A 22,814-nucleotide genomic window follows, 5' to 3' on the forward strand; every position below is an offset into this window, starting at 1 on the left:
CCTTCTGGGACCCCCTGAGAAGGGCTAGAGGGTTGGGGGGGTCTCTACCCTGCCCCCTTTTTGTGTTTTCCACTCTTGTTTTGGGCTCTCTTGTGCCTCAGTTCTCCTGAGAAACAAGATGGAGGCCAACTCTTCCTGGTTTGGACAGTTTGGAATGTTGACAGTCGACTGCCAGCCAATCAGGATCGCGCGCACGTAACAGTACGCGTACGGTGCGCGGACCCATAAGCTCATATAGATATATATGTGTTTTTGAACCTAAGTTTCATACAAACCACTGGAGCAATTTTCACCGAACATAGCAAAGGCACATCTGCGTACCAGTCCTTACAATTTTGCCAAGTTTAGCGTAATTCCGTACAGCGGTTCGGGCTGTAGACTTGTCAGACTGTCCTATGGAAATTAACATGGGGAGAACACGTTTTGGGACCCCCCTTTTTTCTCAGCCCCCACTTCGCGAATCCCCCCAAAACTTTTAGGGAAGGAGCGGAGCGCAGCAAGACCATTTTAAGGAAAATTACAGGCAGATCCCTCAATCGGCGCCAAAGTTATTCCCAATAGAATGTTCGGATTTTCCTATGGCAGCCAATCCTAACTATATATACCTACTGGCTATCGCCAGTAGGTAATATATATATATATATAAAAATCAGGAATTAAATAGTATCACAATGCGCAGTTAATGCAATAGAACAACCGAAACCACCGGAGTGCAAAGTTAAAATTAGTCCCTCCCGCACCCGGCACGAACGAGACATATTTTGTATGTAACATTACGAGCGGCCACATACCCAGCGCTAGCTATAGCCTCTAACGCCGCCTTACAATCAGTACCCGATACAGTGCACAGATTAATTGCCAAGGGGCGACACATACGAACACTCACCATCACTGAGGGTAAAGTTAAGACAGGAGCGCGCGAACATCTGTCAGCAACACGGGGGCAGCGCGCTGCACGCGGAGTGCAAGGGAGGAAATCACTGGGCTGGAATTGCCGGTGGGTTACTATAGAAACATGATAACGTGAGAGGGAGGGTGACGCAATTCAGGATGTTGAAAATGAAAGTAACTCTTCTATGTCAAATGTACTTAGGCGTCACCCGAGGTTACCATGGGGACCATGTCGAAAGAATGTAAAACAAGCTAGAATATGCCTAAAAACAAGAGTGAAACACGCATGATGTAATGCAATGACAGAGGAGTATAAATGTAACCACAGTCTGTTAAGATGTTGTGAACAAGGCGGGTGCTTACCGCCGAAACGCGTCAAGCAGCCTAAATGAGTGAATAAAACTTATTTGGGATCAACAATTTTACGGAGTCAGTGCCTTACTTGCATGCTTGCATGCTGAAGTTTGGAGTGTTCCTGATATATATATATATATATATATATATATATATATATATATATATATATATATATATATATATATATATATATATATATATATATATATATATATATATATATATATATATACATATATATATATATATATATATATATATATATATATATATATATATATATATATATATCACGCAGTTTCCATATCGAAAAGCAGAAAACCACAATCCAGGTAGTCAAAAGAGATATGGACACGGACCACAAATATCGTGCTTCTTGTTTATTTTAGTGCTTGAGCGTCACGACGCGTTTCGGTCCCGCCTTGGACCTTGATCACATGACACAGTGCATGATTGTACATTGGTTTAAATACTATGCAGGAAATGGTGACATCAGCAAAGCACGTTTATAGATGTGACCATAGACATGGAAGAGTTCGATTTTACCACATCAAAAGATTATGTTCATTAAATAAACTGACTAGATTTGTCATTTATAAAAGTTACATAAAACCAATGCTTTAACATTTTGTTATTCAGTGTAGTGTTGATAAATATGAAAATTAAAATAAAGTGGAAGTGCAAGTGCAAAACATATTCAGTCTCGTTTTAGCGCAATAGTATAAACAAGAGTAATCCCAATCTTGAGCCCAAGTGGTTAAATGTTGTGCGCATGGATGATTAGAATGATGGTATAAATACCCAAAAATGTATCATCACTTAAGATGTGTATGCACTCATAATCGGTTGGAGCCCCAATAAAATTTGACATTTTATCTCAAATGAGGACATAGTATATTGTGAGTAAACAAAAAAGGGAAAGCACACAGGACCACAGTGATTGTGCAGTTTTGTGGCCTTGGTGGCTATGTCAGGTCAATGATTTCATCATATGTTACAGTCCTATGTTGACCAATCTGATTCCTATGGGTATATGGTTATCTACAAATAGTAACAATCTAAATATTCATAGAAAAATCTCATGTTAATATGTAGAAAAATATATAACACATAAAATTCATATTATACATCCTAAAATTCATAAATATAAATATCAATATAAATATAAATAAAATAGGATAAAATAGCATACATATTATATAAATAACCATAAATATATCATAAATATCAATACAGATTAATGCCACATAGGTAAAATACATGTTAGAATACAATGATCTCCCTGAGTAGACACTGTGTGAGGTGTATATTAGATTTGATCACTAGGAATCATTTACAGTTCAACCGCCAATAAATCCAACATGAGGGGGATTAAAGGCATGTAGATAAATCCTCCGTCATATTTAAACTGGTTGGTTGTTTAGTGTTGAGCTCCAGGATGTATCTAGTTTCTAGTTGACGTAGTTTTTCTTCACGGTTGCCTCCCCTTCTACTGGCTGGTACCGAGTCAATTACATAGAAACTGAGCTCACGGCTGTTAGATTTGTGTGTAGATTTAAAGTGCCTGGCTACTGGGTATGTGTTGTCCTGGTTGGATATTGCCCTCAAGTGTTGTAATATACGTTTATGTACCTGAAGTTTGGTACTTCCAACGTACATAAGATTACAGGGACAGGACAACACGTAGACAGCAAATTCGGTTTTGCATGTTAACAACTGTTTAATCTTGTGGCTCTCTTTGATCAAATGGTGAGATGTATGGTTTGTCATTTACACCTTGTTTGCAGGCTTTGCACACTTTGCAATTGTAGAAACCACTGTGAGTTTTTAACCAGTCTGTGGATTCTATTACCTCAGGGCTAGCTTTTATGAGCTCATCCCTCATTAAGCGGCCTCTGCTGTAGGTGATCGACGGTCTCTTTGGTAAAGTGTGACCAATGACCGGATCACTTAGTACCAGGGGCCAATACTTCCTAATTATAGATTCGATTTTCTTATGTTGTTGACTGTACAGAAGTTCTAATCTGAAGGATTTGTCCATAGTGGATGTTATGCCTACGGTAGTTTCAGACAATTAGGTATTCCTGGGATGCCCTGAGTGTTGCTGCCTGTTAAGAGCAAGGATGAACGTTCTTTTACCATGGATTTTCTAATGGCAATGTTAATGAGTTTTTCACTATAACCACGTTCTAGGAATCTATTTGCACTCTCAGCTTGTGCTTTAAGTAGATCATCTTCTTTACTATGTATTCGCCTCAACCTGAGCATTTCCGCTGGTGGAATGTTGACAGTCGACTGCCAGCCAATCAGGATCGCGCGCACGTAAGGGTACGCGCGTACGCGTACGGTACGCGTGCGGTGCGCGGACCCATAAGCTCATATAGATATATATGTGTTTTTGAACCTAAGTTTCATAAAAACCACTGGAGCAATTTTCACTAAACATAGCAAAGGCATATCTGCGTACCAGTCCCTTTTTCTCAGCCCCCACTTCACGAATCCCCCCGAAACTTTCAGGGAAGGAGCGGAGCGCAGCAAGACCATTTTAAAGAAAATTACAGGCAGATCCCTCAATCGGCGCCAAAGTTATTCCCAATAGAATGTTCGGATTTTCCTATGGTAGCCAATCCTAACTATATATACCTACTGGCTATCGCCAGTAGGTAATATATATATATATATATATATATATATATATATATATATATATATATATATATATATATATATATATATATATATATATATTTAGAGCTCCGCAACTCTGCTACCGAGGACCGGCAGCAGAAAGCAACAAGACGGCACTCGCAGCAGGTGTAAACCAAGTAGGTTTATTTAGCGCAAAAGAATAATGTCAGACGCGTTTCAGCACTTGCCTTCGTCATATATATATATGTCACCTCCAGTATGGTTCGAAATCCAGGAATTTGCAGCACTCACGTAGGTGCGTTATCCTGCGGCTGAACCCACGCCGCTACTCATTTACCAACTTCCCCCAGCAAGGGGAAAAACAGGTCGCACACCCAGTTGCAGTATTCAAAATCCTCTTTCTTTATCCAGTTACAGGGCTAACAGCGCGTAAGATTTACGCGTTTCGGTGTCTCACCACCTTGCTCACGATCAACGGGTTGCCCTACCCCGTTTGAATTTGAATGTTTTTTCACAGTTACTTCCTGTCACATGTTCACATTACAAGGATTGTGGTCCTTGTAGTTACTTATTCTGTTCATCGGCAAAAATAGAATGTTCATGCAAATATAATCTCATTCAACATTTGAGACTCATTTCTCTCCTTATATTTTTCATACCCCGTTCGATCAGCCTTATCATTATGTTAATTGCTCCGCCTTCCAATAGGCTTAGTCCAATATTATTATTCTTATTTGTGCTTTAAATTTTCTTTGTTTATATTCCAAAAGAATGTCCCTTTATTTGCTGACCATCCATTGTGGTTTTACATGATAGTCTCTGATGATTGTTTATAAGTGCACATATAATTCTTCCGACTGATTTAACCCATTCGGATGCAGCGTTCTCAGGTTTAATATGAATCTCAATTCTGTTTGCCTAAGTTTTCTCTCACGGTCCCCATCGCGTTCTCCTTTTGGAATTGTCTGTATACCATAAAATTTCATTTTTTGCCAGTCTCCTTGATGGAATTGCTCCATATGTTATATAGCATTAGATCGATCCTTATGTATTGTTGCCCTCATGTGTTGTAGGATTCTATTTTTTAATTCCACTGTTGTACTTCCCACATACAACATTGGGCAAGGATATTCCACTATATAGACTGTGAATGGAGTTTTACAAGTGATGCATTGTCTAATCTGCCACTTCTTTTTGTTTGCCAATGTTATTTCTTTCATTGGTTTGGCTATTTGGCACATCTTGCATCCGTGGCATTTTAACGAATCCTTTTGTTTGCAACCAATCATCTTGTCTATTTTTTTGGAAATGACTGTGAATTACGTGATCCTTCAGATTTCTTGCACGTCTGTATGTTATAATTGGATGGTTGCCCATGATTTCTTTGACAGTATTGCCCAATTGTAGTAATTTCCAATTCTTTCTTAGGATTTTTCCTATTTGGACACTTTCTTGAGAGAAGTCCGTGATCATACGGATTTTTCCTTCTTCTAGGTCCTCATTTGGATTTTTTCTCTTAAGACACTCCCCCCGTGTCTTGTTGTTAGCTCTTATGAAGCTTTGTCTGACTACCTTTACTGGATATTTTCTCCTCACAAATCTTTCCATCGTATGTTTGCTGTTTTTTTCCCATTGTTCTTGTTCGCTGCATATTCGACGGATTCTCAGAAATTCTCTGTATGGTATACTGTTCAACAATGTTTTCTGGTGGAAGTTGGGAATCACTTTTTTTTTGCGAAATCTACATGCATAGGCAATTGTTATTCCTTAATAGCAGTTCCTTAATAATTTCTGTTAAGGAATCCCATTTGCTTAGCTTGATGCATGTGCCCCAATATGTCTACCGTCCCCCAGACATTGCAATGCTCAGTCAAATTCTTGTTAAAAATGAAATGTGTGAAAAATTTAGTGCATAGAGAAAAATGTTCAATTAGTAAACTTCATTCTGCAAAATTTAGTAGTGTGATGTTGGAAAAAGAGGTGATTAGCAATTTGCATATGATTTGTTTTGAAAGAAAACATCTCCTGGCTGTCCTTGCTTTTTGCGAAACATCAAAAATTGATAGCCTTTGCTGTTGTTTTCCTTCGTTCTAAAACGGCCGATAATCAAATAAATACCCGTTACCTCAGAATAATCTCAAAAGCCTGAACCGTCCCCTCTTTCGAACACTGTTTAGAAGCAGCATAAGTGGTCTTTTGTAGCCTGACGAATCAGTGTACCCTACCTTCATTATCTGAAGTTAAGAGTTTGCTTAGTTCTGTTCTCGTATACTATGAAATTCATCGGAGGTTGGTTGGACAGACTTACCCAGGCCTCGGTAAAATAGATGTATTTTCAATAACAGGGACATTTCCAATGTAGCCATAGAATGCTGGTAATCTTGAGCGTGTACGTGCTACACGCAAGGACGTAATGAAAGTTTTCCTACTAAGGTAGTTGTCTTTGGAACAGTGGAACAGGAAAAATAGTAATATTACTAATACAGTAAGTGGATTACCGGCCTGTGATTTTGCAGGTTTTTTTAACCGCTTGACGAACGGAGTGCAAGATGGGGCACATTTTTCATGAGTTAATTTAGAGGTTTTTGGCACTCTTCATCTGCTAACGCATTTGCTGTTTGATGGCAGTTTCTCTTTATAAACATATTTCTTACGGTTATTGCCACTTCACACGTTTGGGATTTTTCTTAAGGGGGTTAGGAATGAATTTTCTTTTTGTAATAAACTGCTAGCGTCCCTGATTTTTCCTACCATGGTGATTTGCTTTTCTGAGCAAATGCCGCCGGGAAAGTACATCACTTTGTTTATGTTCTCATAGCGCCACTAGCCCTGCATAGCGTGACATTCCACCTGTTGTAAAAGTCAGTTACTTCGGTACTTCTCAAAATATGAAAATTAGAAATCAATGTATTACTTTCTGAAATTAGTTGTAGATTATATGTTGTGCAAAACAGAAAAATAGGCAATGCAATCATCATATAAACATTGTAATAAATAATTAATGATGTATAGTACAGATTGAATACAAGTTATGTACAAATTTTGCCTGCTTGGAAGATTGAAGTTTTCATTCATTTATTTCCAATTCACTATCAAGTTCATAATAATAGGCAACTGCATCAACACTTTTCTAGAAATACTACCCTAAAAAGATGGGAGAAAAATATTAACAGGCTGAATTATGCCTTTGGCGGTCCAAAACTGTGGTGGCGATCCCTGGACCTCCAGACTGGCAGTCCACCCATCGTATTATGATTACGGCAGTGGAACCTCCACAGGCCTGCCACATCTGTCGAGGATCATGGATCCTGCGGCAGTGGCGCAGCAGTGAGAGGCATTAATATGCTGGTGGTGCCACTGTGGCCCGAGCATATTAGAAGTTTCCTCACTGCCACAGTTTTCATGGCGGTGAGGCTGTTTCCTCAGGCCATGGGTGCCTGCAGGGAGACACATGTTGTGCCCCCCTGTGTCCATTTACCCCCTTTCCTGCATGGCATGGACTGCCCCGCCTTCACACTCCCATTGCTGTGCCTTTTCTTGGGGCACAGCCATGGGACCGCCAAAGCACCGCCCACTAGATACCAGCAAACTCCCTAAACTGGCGGGCAGTGTCAGTACGGCTTTGGTGATGTGGATGGCGTGGTGGCCCGCTCCGACACCGCCAAAGTCGTAATTAGGCCCTTAGTCAAGGACAAGGGGGAGACAATCTAGATGACATTATAGGTAAAATCAAGTTCTTTCGAAGAAGTAAGTCTTTGTGACTCTGTCTGGCCCAAGATATTATTCTAAAAACTCCTGTTTGCCTGATACCATCTAGACTAAGATAAGCTGGATCAAAACTCTGGATAGATTTGAGAAGTTGTGAGTGTGATCTCCACATAAGATTGGTTTTATTTGCCAGGATTAATATCCGTTTTTTCCAGCTCGTGATATGAAGGACAAGAACATCTCTGTTTCCAGAAAGATTACTTTATTTTAATTCATACGGTGAGGACAGCCGACACGTGTTTCGCCCCCTCTTGGCGATTTGCGCCGGGGCTTTCTCAAGGCTGTTGAAAAGGAGTAAGAGAAAGATTTAAAACTTGAGTGAACTAAGAGCAATTGACCCCAAGAGAAACCAGAGAAGACACAGAGTGTGCGGAAGTGCTTAGATTGATTCTTTGATGCAAAGAACACCTAAAAAGTCAGTTTCTGTGCCTAGAAAATGATGGTGCCTGAGTACAATGCAGTGATCAGAAGAATTCCAAAAAACGCAAGACAGATTTCAGGCAAAAGCAGCGTGAGTGAGTTTTAAAGTATTGATTTACAAACACACAGCAGGATTTGAATAAACGTAAACAGAAGTGTAAAGAAGAGAGTCACTATGTTCGGTTGGTCAAACAAAGAATCCCAAGGTGTTAGGACAAAGAAAGGTGAAGGAGAAGCAAATAGCAGTGCGGTCAATAAAATACAGTCATAATACCTAAATGAATTAATTCACGTCGAAAATTCCTGTTTCAAATGTGTGTACATTGTCCGTGGTATAAGAATATAATTCTTCAGTAATAAAACATTTCCTGTTAATTTAAACAGAACAATTCATGAGTGCAATTGTGTTGGCATCCAAGCATATGTACAACATATTTAGATAGGACATAATGTCAAGCAGATTCGCACTATGTGGAGGCAAAATCTAAGAAGGAAACAAAATTACAACTGAGATGTCCGGATTCATGCTATCAATACATGAAATTGATCTGCCCCATTGACAATAATAGCAATTGTATATTCTACTTTTGTCACAGAAATCAAAACATCCAAACGCTCATATGTCAGCAGGTACTTCAAGCATGTTGGTATTCCTAATAGTTTACATTTGGATTGGGGCATTTATATTGCAAAAGACTATGTTAGTCTCCTTTCAGCAGTGTCTGGTAAATATATTCAGAGCGACACCTGGAAAAAATAGTCTACATCTCTTACCGGCACATTATTATTTTCTAACCTTTTACACAATCTAGCGCCTTTGCGACATAATTGAGACCGTGTAATTTCATGATTGCTGCGCAGCTAGATTTTTTCATTAATCTTAATGTGGGACAGAGGGAATGGTAATAAATACTGAGTCTTGTGCCCGGGCATATGTTAGGGTGATTAGGAGAGACAAAGTCGTCCTGTATATTTCGCCCGTTTTGTGTGGCTGACTGGCTGGGATGCCGTCGGTCATGTTGGTGTTTAAACCACATAAACATCAAAATTCGGGGGCATATTGTCAGGGTTGATGTTAATCCGGCTGGCGAGCCACAGTGTGCATAGGCAGATGGGGTGCCACAGTGTTTGGGAAACGGACGAGTTGCGAGCGTTTCTATTGCAAGGAAACGGGTATAGAAGGATCACCCGCGTTAAGCGCGGAGTTTGCAGAAAGCAGTTGAGCGCGGTATGAAAATACGGCAAATCCGACTTACTTTTTAGGCTAATGCCTACAATCCTAAGGTCCTCCCAGCATGGCGATTCCTCGTTCACGTCCTTCCGCATCTCGCAGTCGCGGGATCCGGGAGTTAAAGGGAAAGACCCGGAAGTGAAAGGTGTTTACTGCGCAAATTGATATTTTTTGAAAAACTTGATTGGGATTGTATTGTTGTTTATTAAGATGTTATGTGAGCACGGAAGGATTGTCCGTATTGGTTTTTTTACCAACCAAGGGAAAAAAAGGTTAGATGCAGCGAGGGTATTATTGCTGGAACTGGCGCTCATGGTGGTGTGTAGATAGGCTCGGTAAGGCGGGCGCCATTTGTAAGTGGTGGATTACCACACCAGACAAGATGTAAATTTAGGACAGATCTTCGGTATGTTGCATTTGGGGTAATCTTGTGTTAGTTTATTGGCATGATAGGCATGCAAGACTTCTCCGTATTATTTTAATTAATGAGTGAACCAAGAGTGTATCATTACAAATAATATTATTTGTGCTGGAGAGATTGGTCAAAAAGGAGTATATTCATCGGCTCGGTAGAGCGAACGCCATTTATAAGTGGTGAGAGGAAGGACGGTCAAGCGTAAGATTTTGGACAGCTGGTATGCTGCGAGATTTAAATATGCTCATGGAATCATATATTTGTTTAGAATGGCCAGAGAGGTGAAGATAATTTGTACTGAGACGCAAGGTGTGCTGTCATTATTGGATTTTGTTTCCATCAAGTGTCTAGAGGTAGTGTCTTAACCTCGAAGATTGGAGACGAGAATTAAGGTGCGCAATTTTTGAACATTCAAGATTTTATCATTAATTATGTTTCTAGATTATTTTTTTGAGTTATTTTTTTGAAGTGATGTGACCTTTTGGCTTATTGGAGCACACTTGGTCATGTGTATAAAATGTATTTTACCATTATACAGGTGCATCTGCCTAGGAAAAATGAAGAATGGGAAAACCTGGTCACGCAAAATGACTATTGTTGGAAATAAAACGAAGGATATACCCCCGAATGTCTATATGTATCGCGTCTCATATGTGAGTGATAAACTCCATGCTGTTATTTCAGTGTCTCACATATGTCAAAAGTAAGGGGATCTTATAGTCTATGGATCACTGACATTTATGCAGCCCCATGTTTATGCAGCCCCATGTTTATGGTAAAGAGAGTAAGGTGTCACCCTCCCAGACCACAACATTGGGTCAATTACAGCCAGTGATGCCACTCATATTCTTGGTTGAGTCCCTTTGTTACAGTTTCCATTCCAATGATTAGTGAACTCTCTTCTCGACGGAGCATCTGTTCCAAGTCTCCTCCTCGTTTGGGAGTTTTCAGTTTTTTTAAACCAACAAACGTGAAACTCAGATTGTTTTTGTGATGGTGAAGGAAATGGTCTACAAGGGACTGTCTAGTGTCCGTGCCATGGATATTTCGGTAATGTTCCTGTATCCGGACTTTCAAAGGTCTTTTCGAGCTGCCAATGTAATGTTGTCCACAAGGGCATGTTATTAGGTAAATAACATAGGTGCTTTCACAGTTAATGAGATCTCTGATCCTGTATTTAGTGCCATTGATTAGGACCTCTTTGGTTCTGGATTTACCCAGTTTGCAGATCGAGCAGTTCATACAGGTGTAAAAGCCTATGGTCTGCGGTGGAAATATTCTTGGTTTTGGTTGAATATCAAGAAAGGATGGACAAATCATATCTCTTAGATTTTTACTTCGTGAGAAGCCCATTTGAGGTTTATCTTGTAATGTGTCGGACAGAGTTGGATTATCTTTCAACAGATGCCAGTGCTTTTGTAAGGCCTTACGAATATGTTGTTGCCCACTGTTGTATTCTGTTGTAAAGCGAATGGTTTGTTTTTTCTCTTGTGGTTGGTTGTTGTGCAATAAGCTCTGTCTGTCAGATGTTTTGAATTTAGTGACTGCTTTGGCAAGTTGTTTCTCTTTGTAACCTCTTTGTCTCAGACGTTCAGTTATGTTTGCTGAATGAGTTTCATATTCTTCCACAGAGCTACAGTTCATGCGTGCCCGTCTGAATTCCCCACCTGGGATGTTGGTGATGGTATGGGCAGGGTGGCTGCTGGTGGCATGTAAGATGGAGTTTGCAGACGTTGGTTTTCTGTACATTTTGGTGTGTAGCTGATTCTCTGAGATGTAGATAGTCAAGTCCAGGAATTCGATTTCTGTTTTGGAGATGTTATATGTAATTTCGATACCCCATTGGTTTGGTGACATGGACTTGATAAATGATCTTAGTTTGTCCTCAGTTCCTTGCCAGATCATTAGGATGTCGTCAATGTAACGACAGTAAACAAAAAGAGTTGGAGGGTCTGTATGCTAGGTCGCTGAGTCTCAAAGGTCCTTAATTAAGCACCCCTTTTGGATTGCACTAAATCAGACCTAGTGGTCACATGACACGGGTATGTAGTAGATATCCTATCAGCCCACCCATTTGGCGGAGCATCGTCATGTAGGACGTCTGACCAGGGTGGTAAATCTAGGCCCAGATGAATCGGCCAGATAATACACACTACTGGTTATGTTTGTACAGTGTCCATGCCACAGAGTGGTACTGAAAAATTGCAGTGCAAAATAGGGAGTGAGGTAGAGTGAAGCTAAAATGACGGTCAAGGCAAAGAAAAATAATTTTATTGGATAGGTCTTGGTCCTGGTAAACACTGGTTGGCCACAAGTGAGGGAGATGCTAACCTGTTGCATTAAACTCCCATGGACCCCAAATCTTAGTACTGCCAGGGACTACAAAGCAAGGTGACACGAGTCTAGACTAGTACTGTTAATACCTTCGAAATTGAACTGGCAGGATCATGACCCATGCTACACTGTATGTCATCACTAAAGTGAATGTGTTTCATATGAAGTGTAACCAGGTGGTGGTGAGCTAGGTCATCCAATGACCAGCAGGGGTGTCCTTATTAGCTACAAGATGTTCAAATGGACACCCATGGTATGTTGTCATTCAGCCCCGTTGTATCCGTTTTCAATTTAAAAATCCAGCGTTGTTCCTTAATGAAAAGAAACCTGGAGACATCTGATATATGAGGTGGGATAAAAGGTTGCTCCAGAACAACCCATCTGAGATCATCAGCTTTATGTTTTTTGATCAGAAAATGGTTTTCACATTGCACATCGTGTTTGAGTGTATCTTTGCAGTAGCAAGATCTCTTTGTAGCTGGCCCTGAAGAATGCCGGTGTAGTTCACCTCAGGCAGAAACATGTTGGCCAAATCCATAGTACAGCAAAGTATCACAGTGATTTTGTCAACACTGTTCTACACTTCTTTTTAACCTGACGTCCTGGTGAATATCTCCAATAAAATTATTTTTCTTTGCCTTGACCGTCATTTTAGCTTCACTCTACCTCACTCCCTATTTTGCACTGCAATTTTTCAGTACCACTCTGTGGCATGGACACTGTACAAACATAACCAGTAGTGTGTATTATCTGGCCGATTCATCTGGGCCTAGATTTACCACCCTGGTCAGACGTCCTACATGACGATGCTCCGCCAAATGGGTGGGCTGATAGGATATCTACTACATACCCGTGTCATGTGACCACTAGGTCTGATTTAGTGCAATCCAAAAGGGGTGCTTAATTAAGGACCTTTGAGACTCAGCGACCTAGCATACAGACCCTCCAACTCTTTTTGTTTACTGCAGTTTGAATAGGGGTATTGAGTTTGGATAGTCTATAAATATATTCCCCTTGACCCTCCCCAACGTTGTGTTTTTCAGTCAATGTAACGACCCCACATTATTATGTTGTCTGTCACTTCTTCCGGTCTTTCCTGCCACAGCCAATGTTGTACGACCATTCCCATCAGGAGGCAGGCATATGGGGGTACAAATTTTGCCCCCATTGCCGTCCCCCGCAGTTGGAGGTAATATTTTCCATTAAAAAGAAAATAGTTGTTGAATAAACAGAATTCAAGGAAGTCAAGAATCATTCTGTTGCGTGCCGTTAGGTGGACTGAACGGGTTTGCAGGTATTTCCTGGTAGCAGCTATACCATCTGAGTGTTTTATTGAGGTATATAAGCTGGTAATGTCAATTGCAATGAGAAAGAAATCTTCCTGCCATGTTATATTGTCCAGTTTTTGTAGTACATCCTTTGTGTCCCTGATGAAGGACGGCAGGGCTTTCATTAAAGGCTGTAGCTCTGCGTCTATGAAAGCTCCTAGGTTGGAGCAAACGGAGTCTATGCCAGCAATTATGGGACTTCCCTTAGGTATTCGTCCAGGTTTGTGCACCTTAGGTAACAGGTACAGAGTTGGTACAACTGGATTTTTAATGTATAAAAGGTTCTTTTCTTCTATACTGAGGAGGCCTTTTTCGTACCATAGGTCAAGTAGTGTAGATAATCTTTCTTGAATTGATTGGGTGGGATTCTTTTCCAAAACTTGGTAGCAGGTATTGTCATCCAGTTGACGTTGTGCTTCTAGCAGGTAATCTGAGGTGTTTAGAATAACTACATTTCCCCCCTTGTCTGCTTCTTTTATTGTCAGGTCCTTGTTTTGTTGTATTTCCGCCAAAGCCAATCTTTCCTTAGTTGTTATATTTTTTGGGGTATATTTCTGCTTGGCTTTATACTTGTCAAATTCCTTGTTTAGATCTTCGGTTACTTTGGAGAGAAACATATCAATAGAGTTACCAGCTGGTAATGACGGGGTGAATCTTGATTTCTTCTTCAGAGGGTTTGGTTTAGTATGGTAGATGTCAATACCAAGTTCATCTGCAGTTGTTGTGAGAGATTCCAAGTCATCTGGTGTTTCGTCAGAGGATAGATGGAGGAGGAGATTGCTGTTTTCCAGGTCTTGTGCAGACAGGTCACTGGTTTGATTATTGTAATTGGTCGTCGTCCGTCTTCTTGGATTATCTTGAAAGAAAGAGTGTAGTTTCAATCTTCTAGTGAATTTAAAGAGATCTATTTTGGTTTTCACTAGGTCCCATTGGGCAGTTGGACAAAAGGACAGTCCTTTATTTAGTATTTGGTTGTGTGTATCCGACAGGGTAGTCGTGGATAAGTTGAGTACCAGGTTGTTGGTTATGTTTTGGTTAGATGTTGTTCCCTTTTCCTTGCCCTGGTTTGTACACCCGGTGTGTTGGGTTTCGGTGTGCCTAGATTTGGTGGTCGTGATCGGTTGTCTTGTATATTCCCTAGGCGGTGTCGTTGGACCTCCTCCCGAAAATTTACCTGCGGTCTCAAATTGGACGATAAGGATAGATTTTCTACTGACCCTGCCTCAGATGATGATGGTGTCGGTATGGATTCGTTTGTCGTATTGTTTGTTGTGGAGGTATTGATATTGTCATATTTTTGTGCAAAGGTGTACACTCTCCCTTGTTGGTAATCTTGCAGATCACGTCTGAATTTCCGATTTTTCCTTTGAATAATGTCTTCCTCGAATTCATCCAGGAATTTGTTTAAGATGTCATAGTTTTTTGTTGTGATCTCACCCCAATTTGCATCTTCGATTCTTTTGGATAAGTTATCAACTTCTTTTTTATTTATCTCATACTCTTCCATTGCAATGTCAATTAGTTGTCGGATCATGTTATTGGAGGCAGTGCGAAGGTTGTCTTCCCATAGTTGTAGTTTTTCAGGAGCCGTAGTTTCGATTGGAGGAAAGATCAATATGCGCAATCCCCGTGGGATCAGGTTATGTTCCAGGTATTTTTTGAGGGATGCTACCTCCCACCATTTTGAGGTCTCCTTCTTTGCAACTTTTTCCAAAGCCTGAAAAGTGCTTTTAGCTGAGGTTAGGTTGGTGGTACTGGATGTTCGACTTATGGTCGCGCCTGTGGGGTCAAATGCTGCTTCAAGTCTGTCGTTTCGTCTGTCACGTCTCGAGTTGTAGGATGCCATTATTTATTGTTTTGTTTTGAAAGCCAAGATGGTAAAATTCTTTTGGAATTGAGCAGTGGCTTGTAGAAGAATCAGTTGTTTAAGCCTTAGAGATCCATATATTTCAATGCGGATGAGGTAGCAGAGGCCCAAGGATTTCAAGGCTTTAGACAACACTTGAATAAGTGTGGTTAATTAGCGGATGGAGACCCACTCGAAGCTCTGGACCTCTTGGGCTTCAGGGTTAAGGAAACAGTTTTGAGAAGTTGTGAGTGTGATCTCCACATAAGATTGGTTTTATTTGCCAGGATTAATATCCGTTTTTTCCAGCTCGTGATATGAAGGACAAGAACATCTCTGTTTGCAGAAAGATTACTTTATTTTAATTCATACGGTGAGGACAGCCGACACGTGTTTCGCCCCCTCTTGGCGATTTGCGCCGGGGCTTTCTCAAGGCTTTCTCAAGGATAGAGGCTGCCACAAAAGACCCTTGTGGTTAACTACCCAGAATGGCCGAGCTCAGCCTTTAAGTGTCAGCACTGGTGACTGCACAACTGCATCCACCTCGCACCTTTTGAAGGTGGAAGAACACTGAAATTAAACCGCAGTAGTGACTAGAGATGCCTTGCCAGGGAGCACTGGAGCAATGAGATTGGAGAAGGGATACCAACAGGTGCAGGAGAAGCCACTGACGAGGGATGAGACTTAGAAGAGGGAAAATGGCCATGGCGTGGCTCTGGTTGCAATGTTATAGGGCCCACTGTCGTACCTGTAAACAACCCTTGCTTTGCTTCTAAGAGGTGGCAGGGGCTACGGATTACAAAGAAGAAGGCTGCTATAGGGTGAATTCAGCGGCCTGAGGACAGCTGTGGTGTTTCTCCACATGTGGTGGCCTGATGCCCAGGACTTGGCCGGGAAGGAGGTTTCCTCTACTCCAACAAAGGAGAGAGGCAAAAGCCACAAGAGACTGGTGACAAGGAGGTTGCGGAGCTTGCAAGCTGGTGTCCTAAAGATGTATGTGGCTCTGCTCTTTCAATGATTAGCCTGATACTAGAAATCAAGCTGAAAAGCAAACTGCACCCTACTAGAAAGATTGATCTGATGCGTTGTGTGTGTGGGGGGGGGAGGGTATCACCGCTAGTGCTGGAATATGAAGTAGATGGAGCAGAGCATGAGTTCCACCAGTGCTTAATATGAGCTGGTGGTTTCCAGTGCTCGGCACCAGCACTTACGTTTCAACACCTGCACTAATGACAGTCCACCACATGGTGGTACTGTTGTCTAATTTTGAGAAGAGCTCACCAACACTACTTATATTTCAATATACATTAAAGATGAATAATACTTTTCAAAATACTTACAGGCCAGGCCAGACTTGTAGCTTTGGGTGGCCTGGAATAGTCTGAATGATCACACTTAATGGAGTGCAATGGTTAGTTATGTTGGTATTGTCATTGACAGCGCTGTCAAGGGCAATAGGTGGTGCAAGCTGTAGTGGTCTAATGAGAAGGGCCCTGGCATTGACTTTGTTTGCACCTTAAGCACTGAGGCCCACTGAAGCTGCACAAAAGGATGTTGGTAAGTGAGGAGGAGAGTGGAGAACCCTGACCAGTCAAAGCAGATCACAAAAGTGCCCTGGAAAGGTGAGATGTGTCTGACTTACTGCCCGACTCTGGTTCTGTAAAAATTGAACTGAGAATGTGAAGAGGAGGTGGAAACTCCCATCGGAATAGACAACTGAATATACCCTGACTGTCAGCATGGATCCAATTGCTGAGTGATGCTCCTGGGGTGGAGAATTGAACTGCTACATGTGCTGGTATTGAGTTGTAATGTGACCTATGGCGTTGGTGCTCGCTTTGATGTGTTGCCATCACACATGGGTGACAGGGCCTTAAGAGCGATATTCGCCCCGTGAGAATCGTACTCAGTGCAGAGAACCCCCAAGACTGGGTTGCTAAGGATAGTAAGTTTCAACAATAGATGGTGCTGACCGGGTGCCTGGGGCCTGCAAAACATCGGCAACCATGGAAATGTTCAAGACGGGGAAGACTTCCCAAGCAAACAAAATAGTCCAATACGCATCAAACAAGGCATATACAGATGAATGTTCCCCTCCTACCCAGGCTGAGAGAGAATTATGGGAACCTCTTATGTCAGACTTAATGAAAGTCATAAGTGATTCATAGCAGGAGCTGGAACATAAAATAGATGCTGTATCAACAGAAATTTCAATGATAAGAGTGGATCCCAGGAAATTGGCAAACCGACCTAAAGCATAAGAGGATGAGATACAGTCATTCACAACTGATGTCTCTGAGCTATGTGCCACAATGATTAAGCTCCAGGAGTCTGCATGGATACAGGAGAAGAGTTGAAAAAAGGGTGAGCTCTTCCTAGAGAGCAGGATCTTGTACACCAGGAAACCAAATTAGTTCTCAAAGCTCTTGTCTGTGGAGAGGGCATGTAGAGCCTTAATGCCACTGCTGAGACCTGGTACATCACAAACACTGGATGGCGGCCGGACAACACATGAGCTGGTAATGAGGGATACTACTGGAGCGCTTCTCCTCTGGTCTCAAATTTGAGACAAGGCTGGATTCTGTACCAACCTTCGAGGTGCCCTCTCCAAGGTGGGTGCAGTCAAAGCCATGGGCTGGAAGCATACTGCACTGCACATACGTTTTTCAGAATTTTTTGGGATGCAGGATTGGACCATAGAGCAAAAAGTAAATGCACTTGAAGTTGAAATGAATGATAACAAATAGATACCTGCACATGCAAGAATAACTGGAGCTAGATGTGAAGATGTGTATGCTCAAAATTATACTAGGAAACACTGAAGAACTGAGTTTGTCAAATACCGGGCGGCGTCAGGGACACGCCCAAAGACCTCTGGGTTCTCTTGCCTTGAGACACGGAATACTTCTAGGTGGCATCAGAGATCACATTTATTAGCTGCAGCTAGTAGCAGAAATCCCAGCAATACAACACGGTGTAAAACTCAAGAAACTGCTCAATTTTACTAAGGCGAGACATCCCTATTTATACACAAAAAGGTACATTTAAAATGCACGCCCCTGCACCAAAATTCAACCAATAGAAAATACATGACATCACACAGCATCATACAGTAAAGCTCATTTTACAGTGTCCCAACCCACAAGTTAATATTTAGGCATATCTAAATAATAATCTGGAAGGCCCGGACAAACCCTTAATTGAAAGCGTAACCCATGAAATGAAGAAACAGTAAAGAAAAGTAGTTTCAGATAATGTGCAAGATAACAGAAACGTAAAGAAACTTCAAAGTTAACAAATGTCTTGAATGGTGATTGGGAAAGTGGATAACGATCTTGCATAGAAATTGGCTTGGCAGGGTCAATTCCAGGTGAAAGACCAGCTTCTGAAATTGACTCCAGCGCACGAAGAAAACCTTAGTTAATGTATACATGACCCACAGAAGGTCAGACTGCTTTGCTCGCAGACTAACTTCTAAGGCCTACGTAAAAGGCAACACCAGATGGCAGTCACGACGCATGGCAAAAACCCATGTTTAGAAAAGAAAGTCATGCACTTTAAAAGCACGCAAACTCACAGAACCTCAACATTGTTTACCAATGAGACCAAGGGTGAGGTTTTGTTGGGGACAGTTTGGTTATGGATGCGTAAATGGTGAGAGAGAATAGATGATGATCAGATGGTGATGTTGAGTAACATTGTGGGTTCAATGTTGAGCATGTATGTCCTGAGCAAAAGGAAGAGGCTGATTGTGAGACACTGGGCTCTCAACGACCCTTAGTAAAAGTTCTGTAAAGACAATCAAAGGGAATGTCAGAGGGCTAAAAATCTACACAAAACAACATTCAGTATTGTCCTTTATATGAAAACAAAATGTTAGAATAGTGTTTTGCCAGGAGAATTTTACCTAGCCGCTTACTCGGCCTAGTAGAGGGAATGGTCAGCATAGAGCAATGGTAGGGTCCCATTTGAAGTTCTGATGGTTCAGAGTGACCCAAAGAGTGGTACATTATGCTGCTAGTTAAATTATAATAAAGGTGTGCTTATAAAATGGCTCTGCCCAACATACCCAAATTAACCTAACTTCCCACAGTATTACATTGACTGGTGCCCCACTTGGAAGCTCAGACGGTGTGGAGAAACTGAGACCTAAGAGCAGATGTACACTACAGCTGGTAAGCACTGTGAACCAATTAGACACAGTGGATGCTTGGCAGTCAAGATATCTGGATGATGTAATATATTCATTTTACTCACCTGCCCCATAGCTCCTATAGAATGCAAGAGTTATACTCAAGCTGCACTGGAATAGATTATATGAAAAGAATTCTCTCACATAACTTCCCATTGATCTTAACATACACCCAGGCCAGCAACAACCTTAAATTCCATATGGCAGAGGAGACAAGAGTCAGTAGGAGACAAAGTATTTGCCACAACAATAAATACCAACACACTCCCCAAAATGGTTTTAATTGTAGTGGGAATCAATATATTTTACCCTTTTAGTGTCAAGCACCTTCACCAAAATGATCTGCAGTATGTATTTTTGTATATAGTATTGTTTTGTAGAATAATAAGCAATGCATATCAAGGTTTTTACATATAGTTATGTATATTTTTTATTTATTTAGTTTCAATTTTTAGATTTCTTTTTTGAAACACATTTTTGCAAAGAAATAATGTATAATTTTCACATGTTACAGTGGTACAATTTTTAAGGCATTAATATTTTTAAAAATGTCTGTACAAACGATACATTATTATTTTTCCACACATATTTTTTATTCATAGTAGATTGTATTTTTACATGTTTGTTGTGCATTTTAATGTATAATAATTAGCACTCTTTAATATAGAGTTATAATCATATAGTACCATTTAATTTATATTTAACAGATACATTTGTATTTGCTCAATAAATAAAAAAACATTTTTTACATATTTTAACACATTTTTAAAATACATTTTAACACGTTTTAATAACTTTATGTAGCATTTCTATTGATTTCTACAGGAAGACAGCCTTTCCTTTCCTTTCATTTTGTTTACCCCACCTGTATTTTGTACTCTTTTAGAGTCATTTTTGGTGGATTTTGTTTGTGTGGTCACGGTTCCCTGATGCTGTTTGACAGACAAAGTTAGAATGTTGTTACTTTTTTATTTTGGGTTTTAAGACTGGAGGGATGTTTGTAGGTCTAGTTAGTGTAGGTTTAGATTTTTTGGCGGGGGTTTCTTGATTTTTATAGTTTACTTTTTGTGGGTTGCATTTTCTGGAGGTGGATCAAAAACTTTTATTTATTTATTCTTGAGTGTGAAATGTTATATTATATTATATATATGTATTTTGGAATTTGGATTGGTGTCTGTGCCCAGATCAGTGCAGAGTGCTGACCCAAGTGTCTTTGAAGTAGTCCATATGTTCATTTCTCTGTAACATGAGGATTCTGTTGCATGTTGTTGTGGTTAGCTATATGCTTTATTGGTACATATGCCAGACCGATTAACTTTTTAATTTCACAATTTTCCAAAATCAAGTTGGAATTTTGTTGCATATTCTACACTTAGGGGTTGATTCCGATGCAGGCAGGAAGGGGTCCGACCGTCTGTAGGATCACTCCTGCCCGCATCCGAATGTGCTGTTCGGATTCCTTTCTGACCAAGCCATTTTGATGGGCTCAGTCGGAAAGGAATCCAACTTGGTTTTCTGGAAGACATCCTTCGGGCTTAGAGAGCCCGTCTGCCATCTGGAAATCCTTTAGTACTCCCCCGGCCGGCTCTTTCTGGCTGAGGGAGTTTGATAGCAGTTTCCCACTGCCTTATTGTGCTGGCCTTTCCGACAAAGAGAGGTAGTTTGAAACTGTCTTTAGGGGGCCCCCAGCCGGGCCCCCATTTTTGCGAGGCTGCCGAATGTTGATCCCTGCACCCAGTGGCAGGCACCTTGGGGTGCCTCCCACGGGGTGCAGGGATGAACTGCACCTCTGCACTTAACAATCAGAATGCATTCTACCATTTTTAAGTATAGGATTGCGAACGAACAGGGTTTAATTGCATCCTACTTGCAGATCTAGAACCTAAGACAATAGGTTGCTCGGTTTCACTTCCTGTCCAATGTCGGACAGACTCTGGTCCGTCCGACATCGGAATCAGATCTTTAGTGCAGATGTTTGCAGATTTTCCAAAAGACTTAGGTTAAAGTGGTCATAGCAGCCTTTCAGGGCTGTGAGTTGGTATAGTTTCAGTATTGTTTGTATCATTGCCTGTTCAAAGTCTTTTATAATTTTGTGTGGAGAGTAATTTTTAGTTTTTACTTTGATGTGGGTTAAAAGTTCGTATTGAATTGCACTTTGTTAGGCAACAGTGCATAAATGAGGGTTATGTTAGTGTTATAATATTCACCATTATGGTGCATATCTGTGAAAATGGTGGAGGGCCTGTTTAAGTTCATCATCCACATTTTACATTGGCCTAATCTTAGGGGGTTATTTGCAATTGCAAAAATGATTCTTCTTCTGTCATCATTGTGGTTGTCGTATAGGAAGAATGGTTCTTTGTAAGGTGCAGTGGTTAGGTGTGCTGGACTCTGCATGTGTTGGTATTGTTTAGGGGAGCAGGGGTTTTGCTTGTGCTTTTATAGTATGTGATATTTACAGCTGATTTTATTGTACTTACTTTGAATGTGCCTTTGTCCAGCTTTAACCAGAATTTTCAATGTGCATTGTTTTGTTTTTGCCGAAGTGCTTCTTTACTATCTAAGAATTTATGGGGCATATGTGTCAAGTCCTTTTCCCGTTCGCAAATGGGCCGATTCTTTTGCGAACGGGAAAACGCCTTTTAGGATGTATCATCCCAAAAGGGTATCGTAAATTAGAGAATTTCAAAATTTAAGATTCCCTATTTTGCGATTGCATTTAAGGAATCGCAAATTGTGATTCCTTATATGCAATGTATGAAGCACAGAAAAAGTGCAATTTGGCCTTAAGGAATCGCAAGTTACCACCAACTTCAAGTTGGTGGTAATTTGCGATTTCACTTTTTCCTTTTTTTAAAGTGCCCTGTGGCGCACATACATGCCCTTTAGTGTATGTATTTGTGCAACATGTGCACACATACATATTTCAGGGGTGCAACAGGGTGTCCTTTTGACACTCTGGAACCCTTGAAATTGCATTCACAATTTGCAATTCTCTAATTGCAATCGCAAATTGAGAATGTCTTCCCACTCATTCCTAGGGGCCTCCTAGCCCATAGGAATGAATGGGAAGGTATTCCTTAATTGCGATTCACAATTTGCTAATTGCAATTAAAGAATGCCAAGGAATTGGAAAATATTTGCGATTTTTTGATTACAACCCGTTTTGCGATTCTCAAATAGCGATTCTCTAAAAATCCCTATTTGAGAATCGCAATAACGGTATTTGATACATATGCCCCAACATACATTAAATATCAAAAAGTTTAGTAATGTATTTATATTATATGTTAGCATTTTGAAATTATGTTAGGTTATATTATAGTTTTCTTACATTTTAAACTTACATGTGAAAGTGCTTTGCTCTTTTGTTGAAGGCCTTC

Source organism: Lissotriton vulgaris, chromosome 8 (assembly GCF_964263255.1).
Source record: "Lissotriton vulgaris chromosome 8, aLisVul1.2, whole genome shotgun sequence".
Classification (NCBI taxonomy): domain Eukaryota; kingdom Metazoa; phylum Chordata; class Amphibia; order Caudata; family Salamandridae; genus Lissotriton; species Lissotriton vulgaris.